The sequence below is a fragment of the Schistocerca piceifrons genome, chromosome 6, assembly GCF_021461385.2.
Source record: "Schistocerca piceifrons isolate TAMUIC-IGC-003096 chromosome 6, iqSchPice1.1, whole genome shotgun sequence".
Taxonomy (NCBI): domain Eukaryota; kingdom Metazoa; phylum Arthropoda; class Insecta; order Orthoptera; family Acrididae; genus Schistocerca; species Schistocerca piceifrons.
The window spans coordinates 116,198,264-116,217,067 of record NC_060143.1 but is presented as its reverse complement, the minus strand read 5'-3'; the positions used below and the strand labels follow the sequence as shown (position 1 = coordinate 116,217,067).

At 39.4% G+C, this 18,804-nt stretch overlaps 1 protein-coding gene across 1 annotated transcript in view; it reads left to right on the top strand.

Moving 5' to 3' along the window:
- Positions 1-18,804, top strand: part of LOC124802454 (longitudinals lacking protein-like) — a 115,688-nt gene that overhangs the window by 85,937 nt on the left and 10,947 nt on the right. The gene's annotated exons all lie outside the window — the stretch shown is intronic.

Genomic DNA, 18,804 nt, shown 5'->3' with positions numbered 1-18,804 from the left:
ATCACACAGTAGGTATGCACACTGACAGACGACAAAAGAAAAGGCTGCCGCTCATTACCTTGAATTCTGTATGCGGCGAGATGGAATCCAAATTGTTGTGACCACTCCGTCCAGCTTTCCAGTGCAGCATCAAAAGGTCTGAAGTTCGGTGCAACTGCGCGTTGTGGCTGCGTTAGCAGTGGAGAGGCAGCTGCCGCATCGTTTTGCATTGCACGTTGACCCTGGACGAGCTGTCCAAGGGCATCCAGTAATGCCTGTTTCTGCTGATTCTGTAAGCGATAAAATTTGGACAGTACATCTGGAGATTGTGGTGAAGCCATTACACAATTAAACCAGGGCAGTCTCAATGACATATGTCAGTATAGGTAAGAACACCGTTTATACTCCTCATCGCCAATTTTGTGTTAGCAGAAGAGCCAACACCATGTTATGAGTGGAGGCTGAAATGCACGCGTTTTAGCTTATGCAGGCTGGCATGCGGAGGGAAGGACTATACTGACGTGAGGTCTGGAACTTGACATGGAATGAGAATTCAGAAAGTGGACGTACTTAGTTTGATACTTAACTTTATCCATTAATGATGAACGTCGCTCTTGACGGTACATGATTCACAATATTATCTGTTCAGAATACATTCTTGAAGATAGTACTTATAGTAACTGAATATGGCGCCTTGCTAGGTCGTAGCAAATGACGTAGCTGAAGGCTATGCTAAACTGTCGTCTCTGCAAATGAGAACGTATGTAGACAGTGAACCATCACTAGCAAAGTTGGCTGTATGACTGTGGCGAGTGCTAGGGAGTCTCTCTAGACTAGATCTGCCGTGTGGCGGCGCTCGGTCTGCAATCACTGATAGTGGCGACACGCGGGTCCGACGTATACTAACGAACCGCGGCTGATTTAAAGGTTACCACCTAGCAAGTGTGGTGTCTGGCGGTGACACCACAGTAATGGCACAATTAACATAAATAAATTGTTTATAACATTTTTTGTAGTTGTTTCATTAGAAAAAAAATCTGTCCAGTATAGTGCAGATATTATCCTCTTTCATCTGGAATTTCAAGAGTGTGACTTTCACAATGCATTCAGTTGTTACAATTTACTATAAACAATAATGGTAATAATATCAATAACTTTTTAACCATTAAAGCTTCAGACTGGATTTGTGTTCAATTAGCTCATCCCACTGCAGTGGTTCCAAAACTGTCGTTGGTTTTTCTCTAGCACACTTGTAATGAGTTTTAATGTATTTACATTAAAATCATAATAGTGATGACATTTTAAGTCATAGATCCCTCATCCCACAACCAGGTTGCCGGAAAACGTCTCTCTTCCTGCCTGGAAAAACCCCGATGACCAGTGGGCCTCATGACTTGCTAGCCACCTTTACTTCTGCTCAGCTTGCCTGTCACAGCTGTCTGACAACTGTCTGCCCCAACAAACATTCACACTGGCTGACAGCTGACCTGTCAGTCCATCCTGTCAGCCAAACCACCTGCCTGTAATGTCATAGAACTAACAGTACTTGCTCACCCATTGGTAATTAATAGTCACTGTCGATAACTCCTGATGTTGGTCTTCTATGGTTGGATGGTGGCTTTCTCTGCATGTGCACAATACACTGTAGCCCTGCCTACTGAGTGTTTACATTTCCTCACATATTGCTTTCTACTTTAATTTGCAACTTGAAAAGGATGGACTGTTCAGCTCTCATAATACCAGCATTGTTCAGAGACATCATCTGTCTGTATTCCTTTAAGTTATTTATTTATTTATGGATTCTTCTGTCACTTTTTGGTAGAGCAATTCCATATTTAAGATTGAACAGCACTGTTTTTGGTTCCTGAAAGTGGCCCAATAAGCCAAAAACTAGTTGAAATAAACAAAAATCAGCAGAACAAAAACAGTGTGCCTGTTATTCCTGTAAGTTGTCTGAACAGTAAGTATATTGTGTGAAGTAGATAACCATGCCTCCGCCTCTATAACTGCACTCAGCCTCATGTGGAACTTCAGCTCCAGGTCACAAAAACTGACAACAGTCGGGTGAGTAGTGCTCTGATACCCTGCCCCTCCATAATGCATCTGATACCGCCATTGGAAGATGATGACACGACGGTTGGTGCTGATGGGCTTGCCAGAGTCTGTGGACAGAGTTTAGTTTAGATAATGATACAACTTAAAGAGGCCCCATTAAAGATCCTGAATTTCTTACATTCACTCCCAATACATATACTCCTTAAATGTTTTTGTTGTTGACCATAAAAATTAGTTTCAGCTGAACTGTAATCTATATCAGGATAGGTTTGAGCTAAGATAGAACCTGCAGTAAACTTTGGCACTTGAACTTTGCATTAGACACTAATATTTTATAAAATTAATTCTATAGGAAATGTGGAAGCAACACTTCATAAAACAGTATTTCAATAATATACAGTGAGCACTTGTGGACCTTTCATGAATAATAAGTCTTAGTTGCTGATGAGTCTTCCGGGCTGTATGGCTGTGGTTGAAGGAACTTTTCAGTTCCTGATGTTTCATCTGGAGCTGCACTGGATATCTCCTTAGGTGTTCCTGGCAATGCTGAGTCTATCGGTCGGCCAGACTCAGCTAAGCCAGGAACACCTCCAGAGATGTCCAGTGCAGCTCTGGATGAAACATCAGGAACTGAAAAATTTCTTTGGCCACAGCCATACAGTCCAGCACCTATCACATCCAGTTTTGAAAGCCTTCAGTCTATAATAGTAACTATCCCTAACATAAAATTTTTGGACCTCTATGTACTTTGACCATTTATATGCTGAAACTGTTAAGTGACCACAGTGTTGTTTTGTTTTTGTTTACTGGGAAAAGTAAGGTATCATCTAGTACGGGCTTTTGCCATCACTTGAATTACTAGCAAGAAGAACAAACAGTTTCTCACTGTTGCATTTCTGGTTGTTGAAATCAAGTAATACAGCTGATGTTAAAAAGTATATGTATTCTATTATGAACTTAAAAAATTGGACATTGAAATAAACAAAATTTTGCTACACATTCTGCAAGACTACATTACACATAAAAACGTTTGGCACACCAGTTTGGAAAATATAATGACAGTGTATTTAGCAGTGAAATCTGGAAATCTAACACTGTAAAACTTTGTGGGACACTGCCGTATCTAAATAGGCTGAACAATAAAATATGCGGGAAACTTTACAGAAATGCATCAGAACATTTACTTAGTATAAAAGCTCACTAGTTGGCTTTAAAATTTGTGAAAGGAACATAAAACAAAACCACAAGAAACAGCACTGAATGAGCTACATTACCAGTAACGTTAATCTGAATGAGCTAACTTAGTAACCTATATCATTTGGTGTAAAAAAAAAAAAAAAAAAAAAAAAAAACTTTTCATGTGAGTGCAATAGTGCAATGTGAATAATCTCTGTCAACAATATTGAACTGTTAGTAAGGCTTACATGCCATATAATGTAGCATACATAGAACTGAAGCATACAGAATTTTTTTTATTTATAGCTACACAAATATGCATTCATAAACAAACAAAGATAAAGAGAGTAGCTTCAAAGATAATTCTTGTACCAGAGGTGCCACACAGTACATTTAATTATTCCCACATAGTTCCACCCACTCCTTAGTGTGTGGAGGGCCTGGAACATAAGGGAATTTAAACTTAATTGGCTGGTTGGCTCTTATGTGAACTGCTGGCCAAGATGCCAGTGCAGCTGCTGGATATGGCGATGGTATGGCTATTGGCTGATGGAGGGGTTTGGTTATCACAAATGATGTCTGCATCGGTTTCTCTGGGCACAGTGAGCCTTACACTGTTGGCATGGCATCTTGTAGGGGTGAAGGCTTGACTCACTTGTTACAAACCTTTCAAGTCTTGATGTTGTGCAAAATCTGAATGGTGCAGTCTCCTTGTGGCAATGTGGGGATGGGACTGGTTTATGGTGGCTGGAGCATCAGTTTGATGATATCTTTGTGGAACATGATGTGAGCACAGTTGTTCACAACTTTATACACAAATGTGGTGTGTTTGCTATGGTGCAAAGCAAATGGGTAGTGGATCGTGGCTTTGTGGTCTCAGATCCATTGTACCAATTGTGGCAGTTTTGCTGCAGATAGCAGCAGTGCAGGTGTGAGAGAGCCAGCCAGAATGTGTAATGGCTGTGTGTACAACATTACTGCTAATGATGCTCCAACGTCTGGCTCACATTCTGTGCAAAGGCCGAGAAGGACCAAGGGAAGCACCTCCCTACATATGAGAGCTGACTTTAGGATCTCATATCATCTTATCCCATTTCTGGTGGGATGGAAACTTGTTGTATGATGACACTGGATGCTGGTTAGACAATTCTTGCAACAAAATATATATTCAAATAGCTGGCAGTGGTATGTAGCGATAGGGAGGGTGCCACAAAATATTGCTCTCCATTTGGCTACAAAGGTCTTTGCTGTTGTCCCAGCAGAACAGAAGTAGCTTCTGTGGTGAGGAGTCCAGTGCAATGGGAGTAGCTTCTGGGCACTGAGTACACGAGTCAACCAGTGCAAAAAGATGTCTGTAGACATTTGCAGATGGAAGGGGCCCTATGAGATTGATGTGGATGTGAGGGAATCTTGCTGGAGAGCCTTGAAACAGCCTTATGTCAACATTTACATGTTGTCCCACTTCGTGTTGCTGGCATTGAAAACACAAACATGCCCATGCATGGGCATTCTTTTAATTGATAGCCACACAAAACAATTGATCAGTAACTTGTTGGCTGTGTTTATTCCTGGGTGTGAAAAATCATGAATACTGTCAAAAGCAGCTTTGCCGAGTTTTGGAAAAATATAGGATTTTGGCTTCCGCTGAGAGATGTCGCACCATAGTGTTAACTTGTTGCTTGGCAGTGGGATTTGAGCAGGCTACAGTTTGGTAGATTAGTGTTCCAGTGAGTGCTGTAGTTGTGTATTTGCTTTCTGACCTGTAGCAAGTTCTTTGTAGTCCATGGTACTTGCCAAACAACAAATGTGCAAAAAGTAATCAGTCATGATGATTTCTGCTCCTTATATGTGGCACACATCTGTCATAAACTGGCTGACAAACTCTATATTGCTGAACTGCCAGGGGAAACACTTGTCACCAGTGTTCTGGAAAATGGAAACTTTCAGTTTGTCATTGGTGTAAATTGTCACAGTACAATAGGAATGACTGACCTAAATTTAAATAGTGTATATAACTGTGTAATCAGATGGTGATCTAATCTCATTATGTTACACTGAATGTTAGTTAACAGTGATTAATTCTATGTGCAGGGTTCTGAGCCTAAATAATGAAATTAAATTTACTGTCCAATTTAAAATCAACAAAACTGCACTCATATGCTTGCCTGTTCCTTTACTTGCATGCAGAAACCAAGACCAAGAAAATTAGAGAAACATCATTCTCTGACATTAAATAAGATTCCCACAAGTATATAATTTCCACAGTGTTGGTTAATAAGTGCGTGCCAGAAATGCACTGAGTTGCTTGAAATACACTGATGTGCCCAACCAGTGCAGCTTGCCTAATACTGTAAACAGATCAACACCAAGCACTTATAACCCAGCTGTCAAATTAAAATACAATGGGGACTGCAGTTCTTGGCCAGTCAGAAAAAAGCATAGATGACAAGTTAACGTGTACACCATATGACAGTTTCCATATTTACTCACATCATAATATTTTATTTATCATGTGAGAAAGCAGAATCTGCAAAGAAGGTCAAATGCACTGACTGAATGGGAGTAGGTGTGACTACTATTTTAATGAATAGTAAAAATATTGCAATGAGGGATGTGGACCAAACACTACATTTGTATGTTTGTACAGTTGCAGTGACAATGTAAATCAATAGATTGTATTATTATGACTGGAGCAACATTTTATTTTAAAGAGAAAGCAGCAGTGGCAGCTCAGGCTACTTTCATTGGTGGGCCCAGATAAAAGTTAGTAGACTTTATAACAGAACTGTTCTGAAGTGATCATTGTATAGCCTTCACTTATGTTATACTGCTTAAACATATTGTAAAGACAGTAAATATATTAAGTACATAATAACACCCACACTCTCTCTCTCTCTCTCTCTCTCTCTCTCTCTCTCTCTCTCCCCCCCCCCCCCCCCCCCCCCCCCCCGTGTGTGTGTGTGTGTGTGTGTGTGTGTGTGTGTGTGTGTGTGTGTGTGTGTGTGTGTGTGTAATATATTGTAGTCGGTCTGATCCACCAGCTTCACTGGTTTTCCGTGTGATTTTGTAGGTGTATGAGGTAATTCTGCGGTGAAACATTTTATTGACTAACTTTTGGAGTTTTGGGGATGTATGGGTTGAAACTGAAGTTTGCCAGCACTCTTTCTGCTGATGTTCATACTTATTCTACTTGTGTTCCTGTAGTCTGATTGTGATATAAAAAGAAAAAATGGTGTAACTGTGGGAGGAAGCATGTAACTTCTTCCTCATTGGGAATGCATGAGAGAGCAAATATGGGGACCTTCTGGCTTTTGTCTTACAGCCAAGGACAAAAACTTAGGAAAAAACCTTGGCTAGGAGTGGTTTCACATGTGTTTTACCCAACTAGCATGTTAACTCATGAAGTCTGCGTCCTGGCAGGTTCCTTATACAGTAGTTATGCATGTCTTCTTCAGACTAGCAAATATATCAATTGCTCTGTTGTTGAAGTCTGGAATTTTACTGATTTCCCCTTTATGAATGGATCAAACAGCCAGTGAGTTCAGACTTTCTTGACTCATACTGTCCCTGAGGAAGGCTTTAATTCTTTTCAAAGTTCTGAAACTGTTCTCTGTCTCTGCTGTTGAAACAGGTGTAATTAGTGCAATTTGCAATGTTTTGTGCACTTCAGTCAATGATTCTTCAAAGGAATACTCCACAAGAAAGGGGAACATCTCACAAACTGATGTAATACCTTTAAACATATCATTGCCATAAATCACTGATCATTTTTCAATTTATCATGGAAAATAAAGGGACTGTAACTTAATGAAAGAGTATTGACTAAAGTAGCCAGGAAATGTTCTTTGAAAGAAGCAAACTGTTTTGGATCAATAATTTTGAAGTTACTGAATATGTGAGAGTTTTGAAATCTTCCTTTCAGTTGGTTGGCCACAATGTCACACACTTCTTTGGCATCTGATGTCAGATTAGGTTCAGTGCTATATATGGAACATTTTCTTGAAGGAGCAAAACTTTCATCTTCAGAAACTTGATACCTTTCAATGTTCTCTTATATTTCAGAAACAGCTGACCCAAAACGACCAATGCATTATTGGATATAGTAATGCTATCTGCACTCTGCATCTGAACTGTGTTATAGGAAATATCAACATGTTTCATAATCTCACAGAAAAAATTTAAATGGAACAAAAAGTCTGGAGTGTGAAGTAAATCTGTTAATGTAAATTCTTATCCTATTGTAATATCATCCCAAGAATTTTCTCCCTCAGTCTTATCAAAACATTCCAATAAGTGTAACTGTCTTCTTGACATTATGCGAGACTGGAAGTGCCATCTAGTTGAAGAGACTGAAGGAATTCTCTTGTTGCAGAGTGCCTGTAACAAATCACTTCACTTAGGCGTTGAAGAGAAAAACATTGTAAATCCAGAAATATTTGTGAATAACAACCTAACAGACTTTATGTTTCTACTACACACATTCTGAATAACAAAATTCATGTGGTGTGCGTGACGGTGAACATACTTGGCATTTGGGAAAGTACTTTGCATCAGAGTCTGTACACCATCACGACTGCTGGCTCATTACTGGGACGCTATTGTATGCCTGAGCAGTGAGTTTCTCTTGAATGTTGAAAGATTCCATACTTCATTTTAGAACCTCACTTAGCCCACATACTTTCCAATCATTAACACTTTCAAAGGAAGTGACTCTTTCAACAGGTTTCTTCACCTTAATATACCTCAGTATAATGACACATTGACTTCTGGACATGATGTCAGTTGTTTCATCTGCCAACACAGAAACAAAAGTGGCAGTATTAATCATTTCTTCAATGTGATATTGATACATATGGTCAAAAAGTTCATTTTTTATTTTGTGTGATGTATATTTACGTATGGAAGTACTAGGACTGCGTAAGTGGTCACCTAACAACCTGTCAAGATTTTCTAGTAGAGATAACAAATCTAGGAATTTGCCACAGTTTGCCGACTACCGTTTTTCATTTTGAGCCCTTACCGCTAACCCTTGAATTCCACAAAATGTTAAGCACTCTACTATTCTGTTCAATATATGTCTGTTCTTTGTAACTAATTCATTATGTTTCTGAATTGACATTTTATAAACTGAATAACTGTGAGGAGCAATGTTAATTGTGACAAAAATTTTATAGTTACAAGCATTTTCTAAATGTAGTTCATTTTCTTCATGTTTCTTAGTTCATTCACTTAAATGCCTTAGATTCTTACAGCTGACTGTTGTCCAAAATCCTTCACCACCAAATGATACATAGCAGAATCAAATTAATTTTTGTTTCTCTTCACTCATTGTTAACCGAGACTTTTTGCAGAACCATGTGTTGCAGAAAGTTCTCTTCTTCTTTCTGTCAAGTTGAGACATCAAGAAATCTTTTTGAGGATGTGCACCTAACTGCTTGATTTCCAGCTTCTGTTCCATATGTAGTAAATGAAAGGGCTTTTAGTCAAACAGTTTACTTTATTCTTTATAAAATAACTGTACAAATATTTGAGTTTCAACCACACAGCTCCAGAATAAGGGACACTATTGAGAGGTGGGCTCATTCACTGTTTTTCACATTTCCCATTGATGACTAGCAGTAGGGAAAGGAATGCAGTAAGGCATGTGACAGCAACTACAGTTATGTGCTGCAGGCCCAAGGTGGCTGGCCTCAAACACTGTGAAGACTTGTGGGCAAGTGGCCAAGGGGAGGAGAGTGGGAACACGGCAGTTACAGTGGAGTTCACTGGGGTGTGGGGAATGGGGTGTATGCATGAGATGGTCCATCCGCTGGGGCCACTCAAGCTGGCCCTAAGCTGCAGCGAGGGCTGACGTGGAGAAAGGGCAACAGCTTGAGCACATCACTCCGACTGCATTTTTAGGAGTCAAGGTGTGGGAGGAGTAAGGGTTATCTGCCGCTGGCCCCACGGTATGGTTGGGGTGCAGAGAAAGAGAGATATACGTGCATGCAGTGGCCCATCCACCGGGCCATGCTTGCTGGCCTGCAGCTACATTCAGTGAGTGGTGACTATTAAAATTCTCTGTCCTTGCACAAATTTTGAAAGCTGCGAGAGGCATAAGAGATACAAAAGAAAAACTTTTTACTTATCTTCATTATCTTGTTGTTGTTGATGGTTGCTCTAATTCTTGTTGTGTCTAGTGATACATTCTTGAGGCTGTAACTTTTATAATGTTCTGGGTTCCTGAAGATGAAATAACTGATGAAGATTTGCCTGTTGCTATGAAAATCTTTTTATTTTATCCCATTCTTCTAAATCACGCTGACTTTACGATTTTCACTTCTATCACACCACAAATTACATTATTCGTGACACAATCAAAAACACGCCTGATTCCATCAGAGGCATGCTCAATACAACTACATTCTGCCATACTCACAATTTCCAAAGAGTTTACATAGAAAAAATGTATACAAACTTTCTCGATGGGAAAAGAATTATCACCAAGTTATATCATTATTGTATAAATGAGCCCAAAATTAAATTTAATAATTAGCATTTGATTGTGCAATTAATAATATGAATTTTAAATATGCCAGATATTTTTGTAATTTCAAATGTTTTTAAAAGAAGAGTAATTTAACCATTAGTACATATTGATTGTAACAAATTAATTTCTCTTTACACATTTTAGGCTAAAACATAACATGTTGTATACAAAATAACATGAAGTTCATTCAGTTAGACAGCTGATGTAATGTTCATCTATACAAAAATCAATAGTATACATGGTATCGGTTATTTCTATATGAAAAAGGTATTGTTAGAGGAGGATGACACCATTATAGACTGTAGGTCAGGAGTGTGGAGAGAATGAGGAGCTGCAGTCCATTTGCTGCTGGCCCTCGACTTTGGATGGATGGCGTGGGGAAAGAAAAACTGATTTGGCACTGCAGAGTGATGCACTTTGTGTATGTATGCAACAGCTAGAACTGGGTCTGATTACATCGAGTTTCTGCCAGTCATATTATGCCACAATCGTGTCATACTCGAACTGTTTGATATAAAGCTGAGGAAATAAAATATCACAAAAATTTTTGGTGGGGCCAGGCCCCTCTGGCTCTAGAGTGAGCTGCCCCTAGAAAACGGGTACTACATTACTTTTGCAGAATCAGAATCAGAATTTTATTGTCTCATAACATATATGTCAAATCATTGATTTATTGTGCAGGGACTCTTAAAGCTTATAACTATAATACATTGTACATGGAATACAACATTTACTAGAACTATAAAATATCTGAATACAGATACTATTAACTTTTATCCTCCTCAAATGGTCAGATCATCATTTAAAAATTCATCAGTAGAGTAATAGCATTTTTGTACCAGATTGCTATATAATTTTCTTTTTACTGAATGAGTTTCAATCTTTTGAATTTTTTTTTAAATTTATTGTATATTTTCATTCCCATATATTGTGGGGTCTGTGCAAAAAGGTTGAGTCTATATGTAGGAAGCATGAAACTTTCTTTGTTCCTAGTTTCATATCTGTGCCGGAAGTCATTCTGAGCAAACAATTCTGGATTATTATTTGTGAAAAGAATTATTTCGTATGTGTAGGTCTCTTAAAAGTGGGTGACAAGATTCTCTTGATTTGCACAACACATGTTCCTTATAATTTTTTCCTGTAAAGTCGATATTTTTGTCAAATTGCTAGCATTTCCCCAAAAGACAATGCCATATGTCACTATTGCCTCAAATTAGCTATGGTATGCTACATTTTTCACACCTATGGCAGTGATATTGGTTAAGATTGACATAGCAAATACCAGGCTATTCAGTTTATGTTTTAAATAGTCAATATGTGAGGACCATGACAGATTTCTGTCCAACTGCATTCCTAAGAATTTAACACATTTTGTTTCATTTAGTTTCAGACTTCCTTGCATAATTTGAATATCATTTTTTTGACTGTTTTGTCTTGAACTGCATAAGCTATGGTTTTGAAATATTTAGTTTTAGGCCATTTAAATAGAACCACATATCTAGATTTTCTAGAGTTTTTATGACATTTTTGGGAATTTCTTCTGCATTTTCATTTTCTATCAGTACTGATGTGTCATCAGCGAATAAAACTGAATGATGATTTATATTTATGAGTAAGTCATTTATGTGAAAAAGAAAAACGCATAGGGGCTAGAATTGATCCTTTGAGATAGTTGCCCATTTTGAGGAGTATTTTCCTTTGTCTCATGTTACGACTACCGTTTACTGTCTCTTTGTGAGATGTGACTTACACCACTGTAAGGCACTGCCTGTAATTCCATATTTTTGCATTTTATATAATAATAGTGAGTGGTTCACACAGTCGAATGCTTTGGATAAGTCACAGAAGATTCCTGCAGCTTTTTGTGATTTATCTAAGGTGGAACTAACTTTACTTATGAATTTGTTAATTGCATAAATTGTACCTTTACCTTTTTGGAAGCCAAATTGATTTTTTGAGATTATGTTAAACTTGTGACAAAAATTTTGAATTTGGCTCAGAATAATCATTTCAAATATTTTGGAAAACACTGGAAGAAGGGGAAACTGGATGGTAATTTTCTGTATCTTCTTTAATTTTAAATAATGGTTTCACTTCTGCATATTTTAGAACATCTGGAAAGTAACCTTCTTCAAGTGATTTATTAGTTATTTCAGACAGCAAGGCTGCTTTGATGACTTTGGCAGGTATTTCATCCCATCCCACAGAATTTTTTCAGGTCTAATATAGTTTTTTCTGCATCTTTTACTGTTACTTTGTCAAATTTAATTAGACTCTGATTCTTTCTCTGAATTTAACCAAATAAATGTAAATTATCTTGATAGGGGTCTACACCTACATCAACATCAGATTTTGCTACTTTTATAAAAAATTTGTTAAAATTTTCTGATATTTGAGCAGGATTTACAATTATTTTATGTTGTATCTTTATTTTAGAAATTTCCTGGTGACTATGATTGATTCCAAGTTCAGATCTGACAACTGTCCATACTGCTTGGATTTATTTCTGTGCTTGTTGATAAATTTAGTATTTGCCATTTTCTTTGCTGCTATCAGTTGTCTTGCAAAGTACTGATATAGATGTGGTGATCTTCAAGTTGTTTCTCACTTTTTGGTGCAAATGCTTATCTGGTTTTTTGTCGTGTGTGCGGGCTGGAAGCAAGCTAACATCTGAGCCAATGTCAGCCAGAAAGGTCATGCCCATATGTCTGTCTGATGCATACATACACTGCAGTTTGTCACGCCTAAACCAGATTGTGACCATTGTTTGGGTTAGTGCATTTTGATGCTTGTCAACAAAAATTCTTGTGGTACGAGCAAACACTAACAAAGTTGTCCTCAGGTTTGTACTAACTTTGGCTGTGTGGCGCTGTAGTGTATCACGATCATAGTTTTTCGCTAGGTCCTCCCCATTGCTCCTGTGTTCAAACCTGTCTGGCCAGTGTCCAGCTGTGCCTTGTGAACTCCAGAACTCTTCAGAAATGTTTGATGGCTGTGGGATGTGATAGTGGCGCAGTCCACTGTTGTCTCTTTGGTCGAGTTCTGCATCCACTGTGTGAAGTAGGCTGGCAAGCTGATCAAAAAATAATGGTGAATTAATTTTTTATAGCAGCAACTGTTGATGCTACAACCATTTGATGTAATTTGTCCAGTAGCCTGGTCCGTTGGGATGGGCAGCATCAAGTTGGTACACATTCTGACTCATCAGTCAGCTTTGAGAGAATGTTGAATAAGACTCTGTTTACCATGGAAGTCGCACATGATGTATTTCAGACAATGTATGGGCGTTAAGTTCTGTTTTAAGCTGCAAAAAAGTGGCAAAGAAACTCATGAAATGTTGAAATTGGTTTATGACAATAATGCTGTAACTCTGAAGACTGTTTACAAATGGTATGAGCGATTTAAAAGTGGAAATGAGTCGATTGAAGATGAGCAACAATTGAGTTCTGCATCAGTTTGCATGGAGTTGAAGCATCATCTTTATTAATACCTGGACTTCATGTCCAAAACTGTAACTGCAGATGAAACTTGGGACAATGGGTATGAACCTGAGATGAAAACTGAGAGTTCCAAATGGAAAACCAGTGAATCTCCTCACCTAAAAAGGCATGTCAGTCATATAGGAAGCTTAGTGCGATCACAGTTCATTCCAAGGGGAACAACTGCATTCACAAGAGCATATTGCAAAGTTTGCAAAATGCTATAAAAAAAGAGACCAGAAAAATGATCCATTGTGCCACACCTCTCTTTTGATTCATGAGGTTTTGGCCAAAAAACTTTTCCTGTCTGTCCACATCCATATTACTCACGATATCTAGCACCATGCAATTTCTGGCTCTTGCAAAAAATTAAAGCTGTGCTTAAAGGAAAACGTTTTGACACCATTCTTTACATTGGGAGCGCCACGACAGATCTGTCAAATGCCCTTCCAAAAGAAGTCTTCCAGAAAGGTTTCCAGTCGTTGATTCAAAGTTGGGATAAGTGCATTTATAGCCAAGGACAGTACTTTGGAGGAGATTAAATCATATTCCTTGTAAGCTTATTGATTTGTTTCTAATAAAATAATTCACCATATTTTATGGTCACTCCTTGTATGTAATGGCAACTGGTGCTGGCGACTCCAGTGCTGTGTTTGTTCTATTGGCCACATTTAGTAACTTGTTTGATTAATTACTGTGCACTACCAATGCTTTTTGTACTTGTGATGGTAGCTGCTGTTGCCAAATTTTCCAAAACTGTAATTGGGTCTGTCATACCTCGCAGGTTCTTCCAAAGTTATGAGAGGTTTCGTCATGCCTTCTTTCTTTATAACACACTTGTCTGAGCCTTTGTTATGGAGATTTGGTGCAGCAAGCAAGTACTTCAGCTTTTAAAGCAAGATAATCTTGATCGTGTGGCAGGTGCGCAACAATGTCTGATACCAGTGCTGTCGCCCGCTGGTCTAAATTGCTGACCACCACATAAATTGTTCGTGGTCATTGGTAGCTTCTAGGAGCACAAAAATATTTTCTACGACTATGAATCAAATTTCTGGTTGGCTGGGAATAAATGATGAAATCCATAGCTGCAAACACTGTACAGAAGAACTGCTTGAACCGACAGACAGACAATTCACTGCACCTGAGTGTGGTCACAACGTGGAAGAAATCACAGGAGCTGTCATCATCTTCAAATCTGCCTTAACATCATCTCCTGGCACAGCTGAAAGATCAAGTGCTCAATGGTGTGTAGTTGACATTCTTGTTTGCATTTGTTGAACTGATGCGAGGTTGTGCACTGTTTTTGAGTTTGGTTCCTCACACTGCACTGTGTCCACCTTTTTGCGTTGCAGGAAGAGAGGGCTCCAAATCCTGGATTATTTCACTGCAGATTACTCAAATCTCATTGTTGATGGCACACAATTGCTGGCGAGTGTGTATCTTTCATTGTCATGATGGTGTATTTAACTGTTCACAAAATAAATTGTCTGAATTATACTTGTTTCTTCATTGTCAGGGTCACTAATTATTTGGGTAAGGCTTACACACTACATAAAATAACATACACAGAATAGAAGTGTACAAATTTTTGTTTTTAGCAACGTCAATATACATTCATAAACAGCCACAGATAAGGTGAAACTGAGAGTAACTGCAAAAAAAAACCTGGTACACAAGTTAAGAATCACTACATTTGGTTGCTCAATCAACTATTCCAACAGCACTGTAAGGTCATAATAATGCAAAATGGACCAGCATGGAATATAACATGTACGAAAAACTTTTTGTTAATTTATAATCCATTAAATGTGCTTTAATAAATTAGTATCACAACTAATATACTGTTAAAACATTTGAAAATATAAATTTGGAGTGCAGCACAATCAGCACATCATGGGAAGAAGACTACACATAGTGCAAGACACAGGACTGTTGTTGGCTAATGTGCTGCAGCTGGCATATTATAATTTGAATAGAAAGAACAAAGAACTTTTCCCCAAATCTGGATCCAAAGTGGAGGCTCTTAAGTTGCTGAACCACTTCCAAACAATTCTCGTGGACCATAAGTTATGTATTCTTCTCAGTAAGGGTAAAAATACTACTACTACTACTACTACTACTACTACTACAGAAAAGAGCAATAAGACATATGCATGGGATGGGACATAGAGATTCTTGTCATGAAATGTTTGTGCAGCACAAATATCTGACAATATATTCTCTGTACATCTTCAAAATAGTTGTATTTTTTATATGTCAACCAACAGAAGCTATCAAGGGCAGTGATGTACATGATCACAACACTAAAACAAATTGTAACTATTTCTGTATTAGAAGAACATTAAAAATGACTTATAGAAGTCCATATATCAGTGGTGTGATTTGGTATAACAAGCTACCAAATACTCTAAGAATGTACACGGGAAATGTTTTTAAAACAAAATTAAAATCTTTTCTAATTGAAAAATGTTTATATTCTTTCAACGAATTTTAAGATAGAAATTGTAATGTGATAAATGTAAAAAATAGACATAAGAAGCAACAGCTACAGAATATAGTGTATTTTATAAGTGTAAATATAACCATAGTATTAAGTCTGATGTTTGCAAAAGCCATAATTATGATGGCTCCACACAAAGAAAATGTAAATAAATAAATAAATAAATAAAAATATTTGGTTCACATCATCTCAGCTGTTTGTGTTACATAAAAAATGTTTTCAGTGTTTTTGTATTTTTAAAGGCTTTCATTCAATAATTAAGAACTTCTCATAAGACAACTTGGATTAAATCATTGTTGAACAAAAACTGTTTATGTGAACTGTGTAGTTCGTAAAACGTTTTCTTCGTATAGAGCCACATTTAAAATTGAACTTCGATGCTTGTTCATGGAATTTCTCTTAAAGCTCATTACATAATGACTGCTGCTCATGAGTTACATTTGTAGCCTCCAGAATGAGATTTTCATTCTGCAGCGGATTGTGTGCTGACATGAAACTTCCTGGCAGATTAAAACTGTGTGCCGCACCAAGACTTGAACTCGGGATCTTTGCCTTTCACGGGCAAGTGCTCTACCGACTGAGCTACCCAAGCATGACTTACGACCCATTCCCACAGCTTCAGTTCTGCCAGTACCTCATCTCCTACCTTCCAAACCTCACAGAAGCTCTTCTGCGAAACTTGCAGAACTAGTACTTCTGCAAGAAAGGATATTGTGGAGACATGGCTTAGCCACAGCCTGGGGGATGTTTCCAGAATGAGATTTTCACTCTGCAGTGGAGTGTGCGCTGATATGAAACTTGCTGGCAGATTAAAACTGTGTGCCGGACCGAGACTTGATCTCGGGACCTTTGCCTTTTGCGGGCAAGTGCTCTACTGACTGAGCTACCCAAGCATGACTCATGACCTGAGTTTGAGTCTTGGTCCAGTACACAGTTTTAATCTGCCAGGAAGTTTCATTTGCAGCTTGTTAGCATGGCACCTTCCAGTGATGGTAGCTGACATTGGCTCGCTATCTTGAGTCTCCCAAGATTGACTATCATATGTAACTATTACTTTCTTTGTCTCTCTAGCTACTAGTGGTACAATTGGTCATACATAACTCAAGCTTCCCCATTTGGGCTAATCTCAGCAAGTTCATTTTGTATGTATAATTGTCTGGAGATGTTATGTAAAAAATTTCATTTGTCATATTATGAATGGCTGTTTATATTAATGTTATCTACACTCCTGGAAATTGAAATAAGAACACCGTGAATTCATTGTCCCAGGAAGGGGAAACTTTATTGACACATTCCTGGGGTCAGATACATCACATGATCACACTGACAGAACCACAGGCACATGGACACAGGCAACAGAGCATGCACAATGTCGGCACTAGTACAGTGTATATCCACCTTTCGCAGCAATGCAGGCTGCTATTCTCCCATGGAGACGATCGTAGAGATGCTGGATGTAGTCCTGTGGAACGGCTTGCCATGCCATTTCCACCTGGCGCCTCAGTTGGACCAGCGTTCGTGCTGGACGTGCAGACCGCGTGAGACGACGCTTCATCCAGTCCCAAACATCCTCAATGGGGGACAGATCCGGAGATCTTGCTGGCCAGGGTAGTTGACTTACACCTTCTAGAGCATGTTGGGTGGCACGGGATACATGCGGACGTGCATTGTCCTGTTGGAACAGCAAGTTCCCTTGCCGGTCTAGGAATGGTAGAACGATGGGTTCGATGACGGTTTGGATGTACCGTGCACTATTCAGTGTCCCCTCGACGATCACCAGTGGTGTACGGCCAGTGTAGGAGATCGCTCCCCACACCATTATGCCGGGTGTTGGCCCTGTGTGCCTCGGTCGTATGCAGTCCTGATTGTGGCGCTCACCTGCACGGCGCCAAACACGCATACGACCATCATTGGCACCAAGGCAGAAGCGACTCTCATCGCTGAAGACGACACGTCTCCATTCGTCCCTCCATTCACGCCTGTCGCGACACCACTGGAGGCGGGCTGCATGATGTTGGGGCGTGAGCGGAAGACGGCCTAACGGTGTGCGGGACCGTAGCCCAGCTTCATGGAGACGGTTGCGAATGGTCCTCACCGATACCCCAGGAGCAACAGTGTCCCTAATTTGCTGGGAAGTGGCGGTGCGGTCCCCTATGGCACTGCGTAGGATCCTACGGTCTTGGCGTGCATCCGTGCGTCGCTGCGGTCCAGTCCCAGGTCGACGGGCACGTGCACCTTCCGCCGACCACTGGCGACAACATTGATGTACTGTGGAGACCTCATGCCCCACGTGTTGAGCAATTCGGCGGTACGTCCACCCGGCCTCCCGCATGCCCACTATACGCCCTCGCTCAAAGTCTGTCAACTGCACATACGGTTCACGTCCACACCGTCATGGCATGCTACCAGTGTTAAAGACTGCGATGGAGCTCCGTATGCCACGGCAAACTGGCTGACACTGACGGCGGCGGTGCACAAATGCTGCGCAGCTAGCGCCATTCGACGGCCAACACCGCGGTTCCTGGTGTGTCCGCTGTGCCGTGCGTGTGATCATTGCTTGTACAGCCCTCTCACAGTGTCCGGAGCAAGTATGGTGGGTCTGACACACCGGTGTCAATGTGTTCTTTTTTCCATTTCCAGGAGTGTATATTACACAAATATTTCATTCAGTTTATATTGGATGGAGAATAGATACCAACACCACGATATTGGAAGATAATTAAATAATTTGTTTAAACAATAATTCTTTAAAACAGTGTTCAAAATGTCGCTGAGGCATCAGTAGAAGATGGAGGGTAGCTCTGAGAGATAAAGTAGTGAAGGTGGCAGAGGATCGAATAGGTAAAAAGACAAAATTTAGTAGAAATCCTTGGATAACACAGGAGATATTGAGTTTAATTTATGGAAGGAGAAAATACAGAAATGTAGCAAATGAAGCTGGCAAAAGGGAATACGAATGTCTAAAAGCATGAGACTAACAGGAAATGCAAAATGCCCAAGCAATGGTTAATGTAAGGATTTAGAAGCATACATCACTAGGGGAAAGATACATACTGCATACAGGAAATTTAATAGGGCCTTTGGAG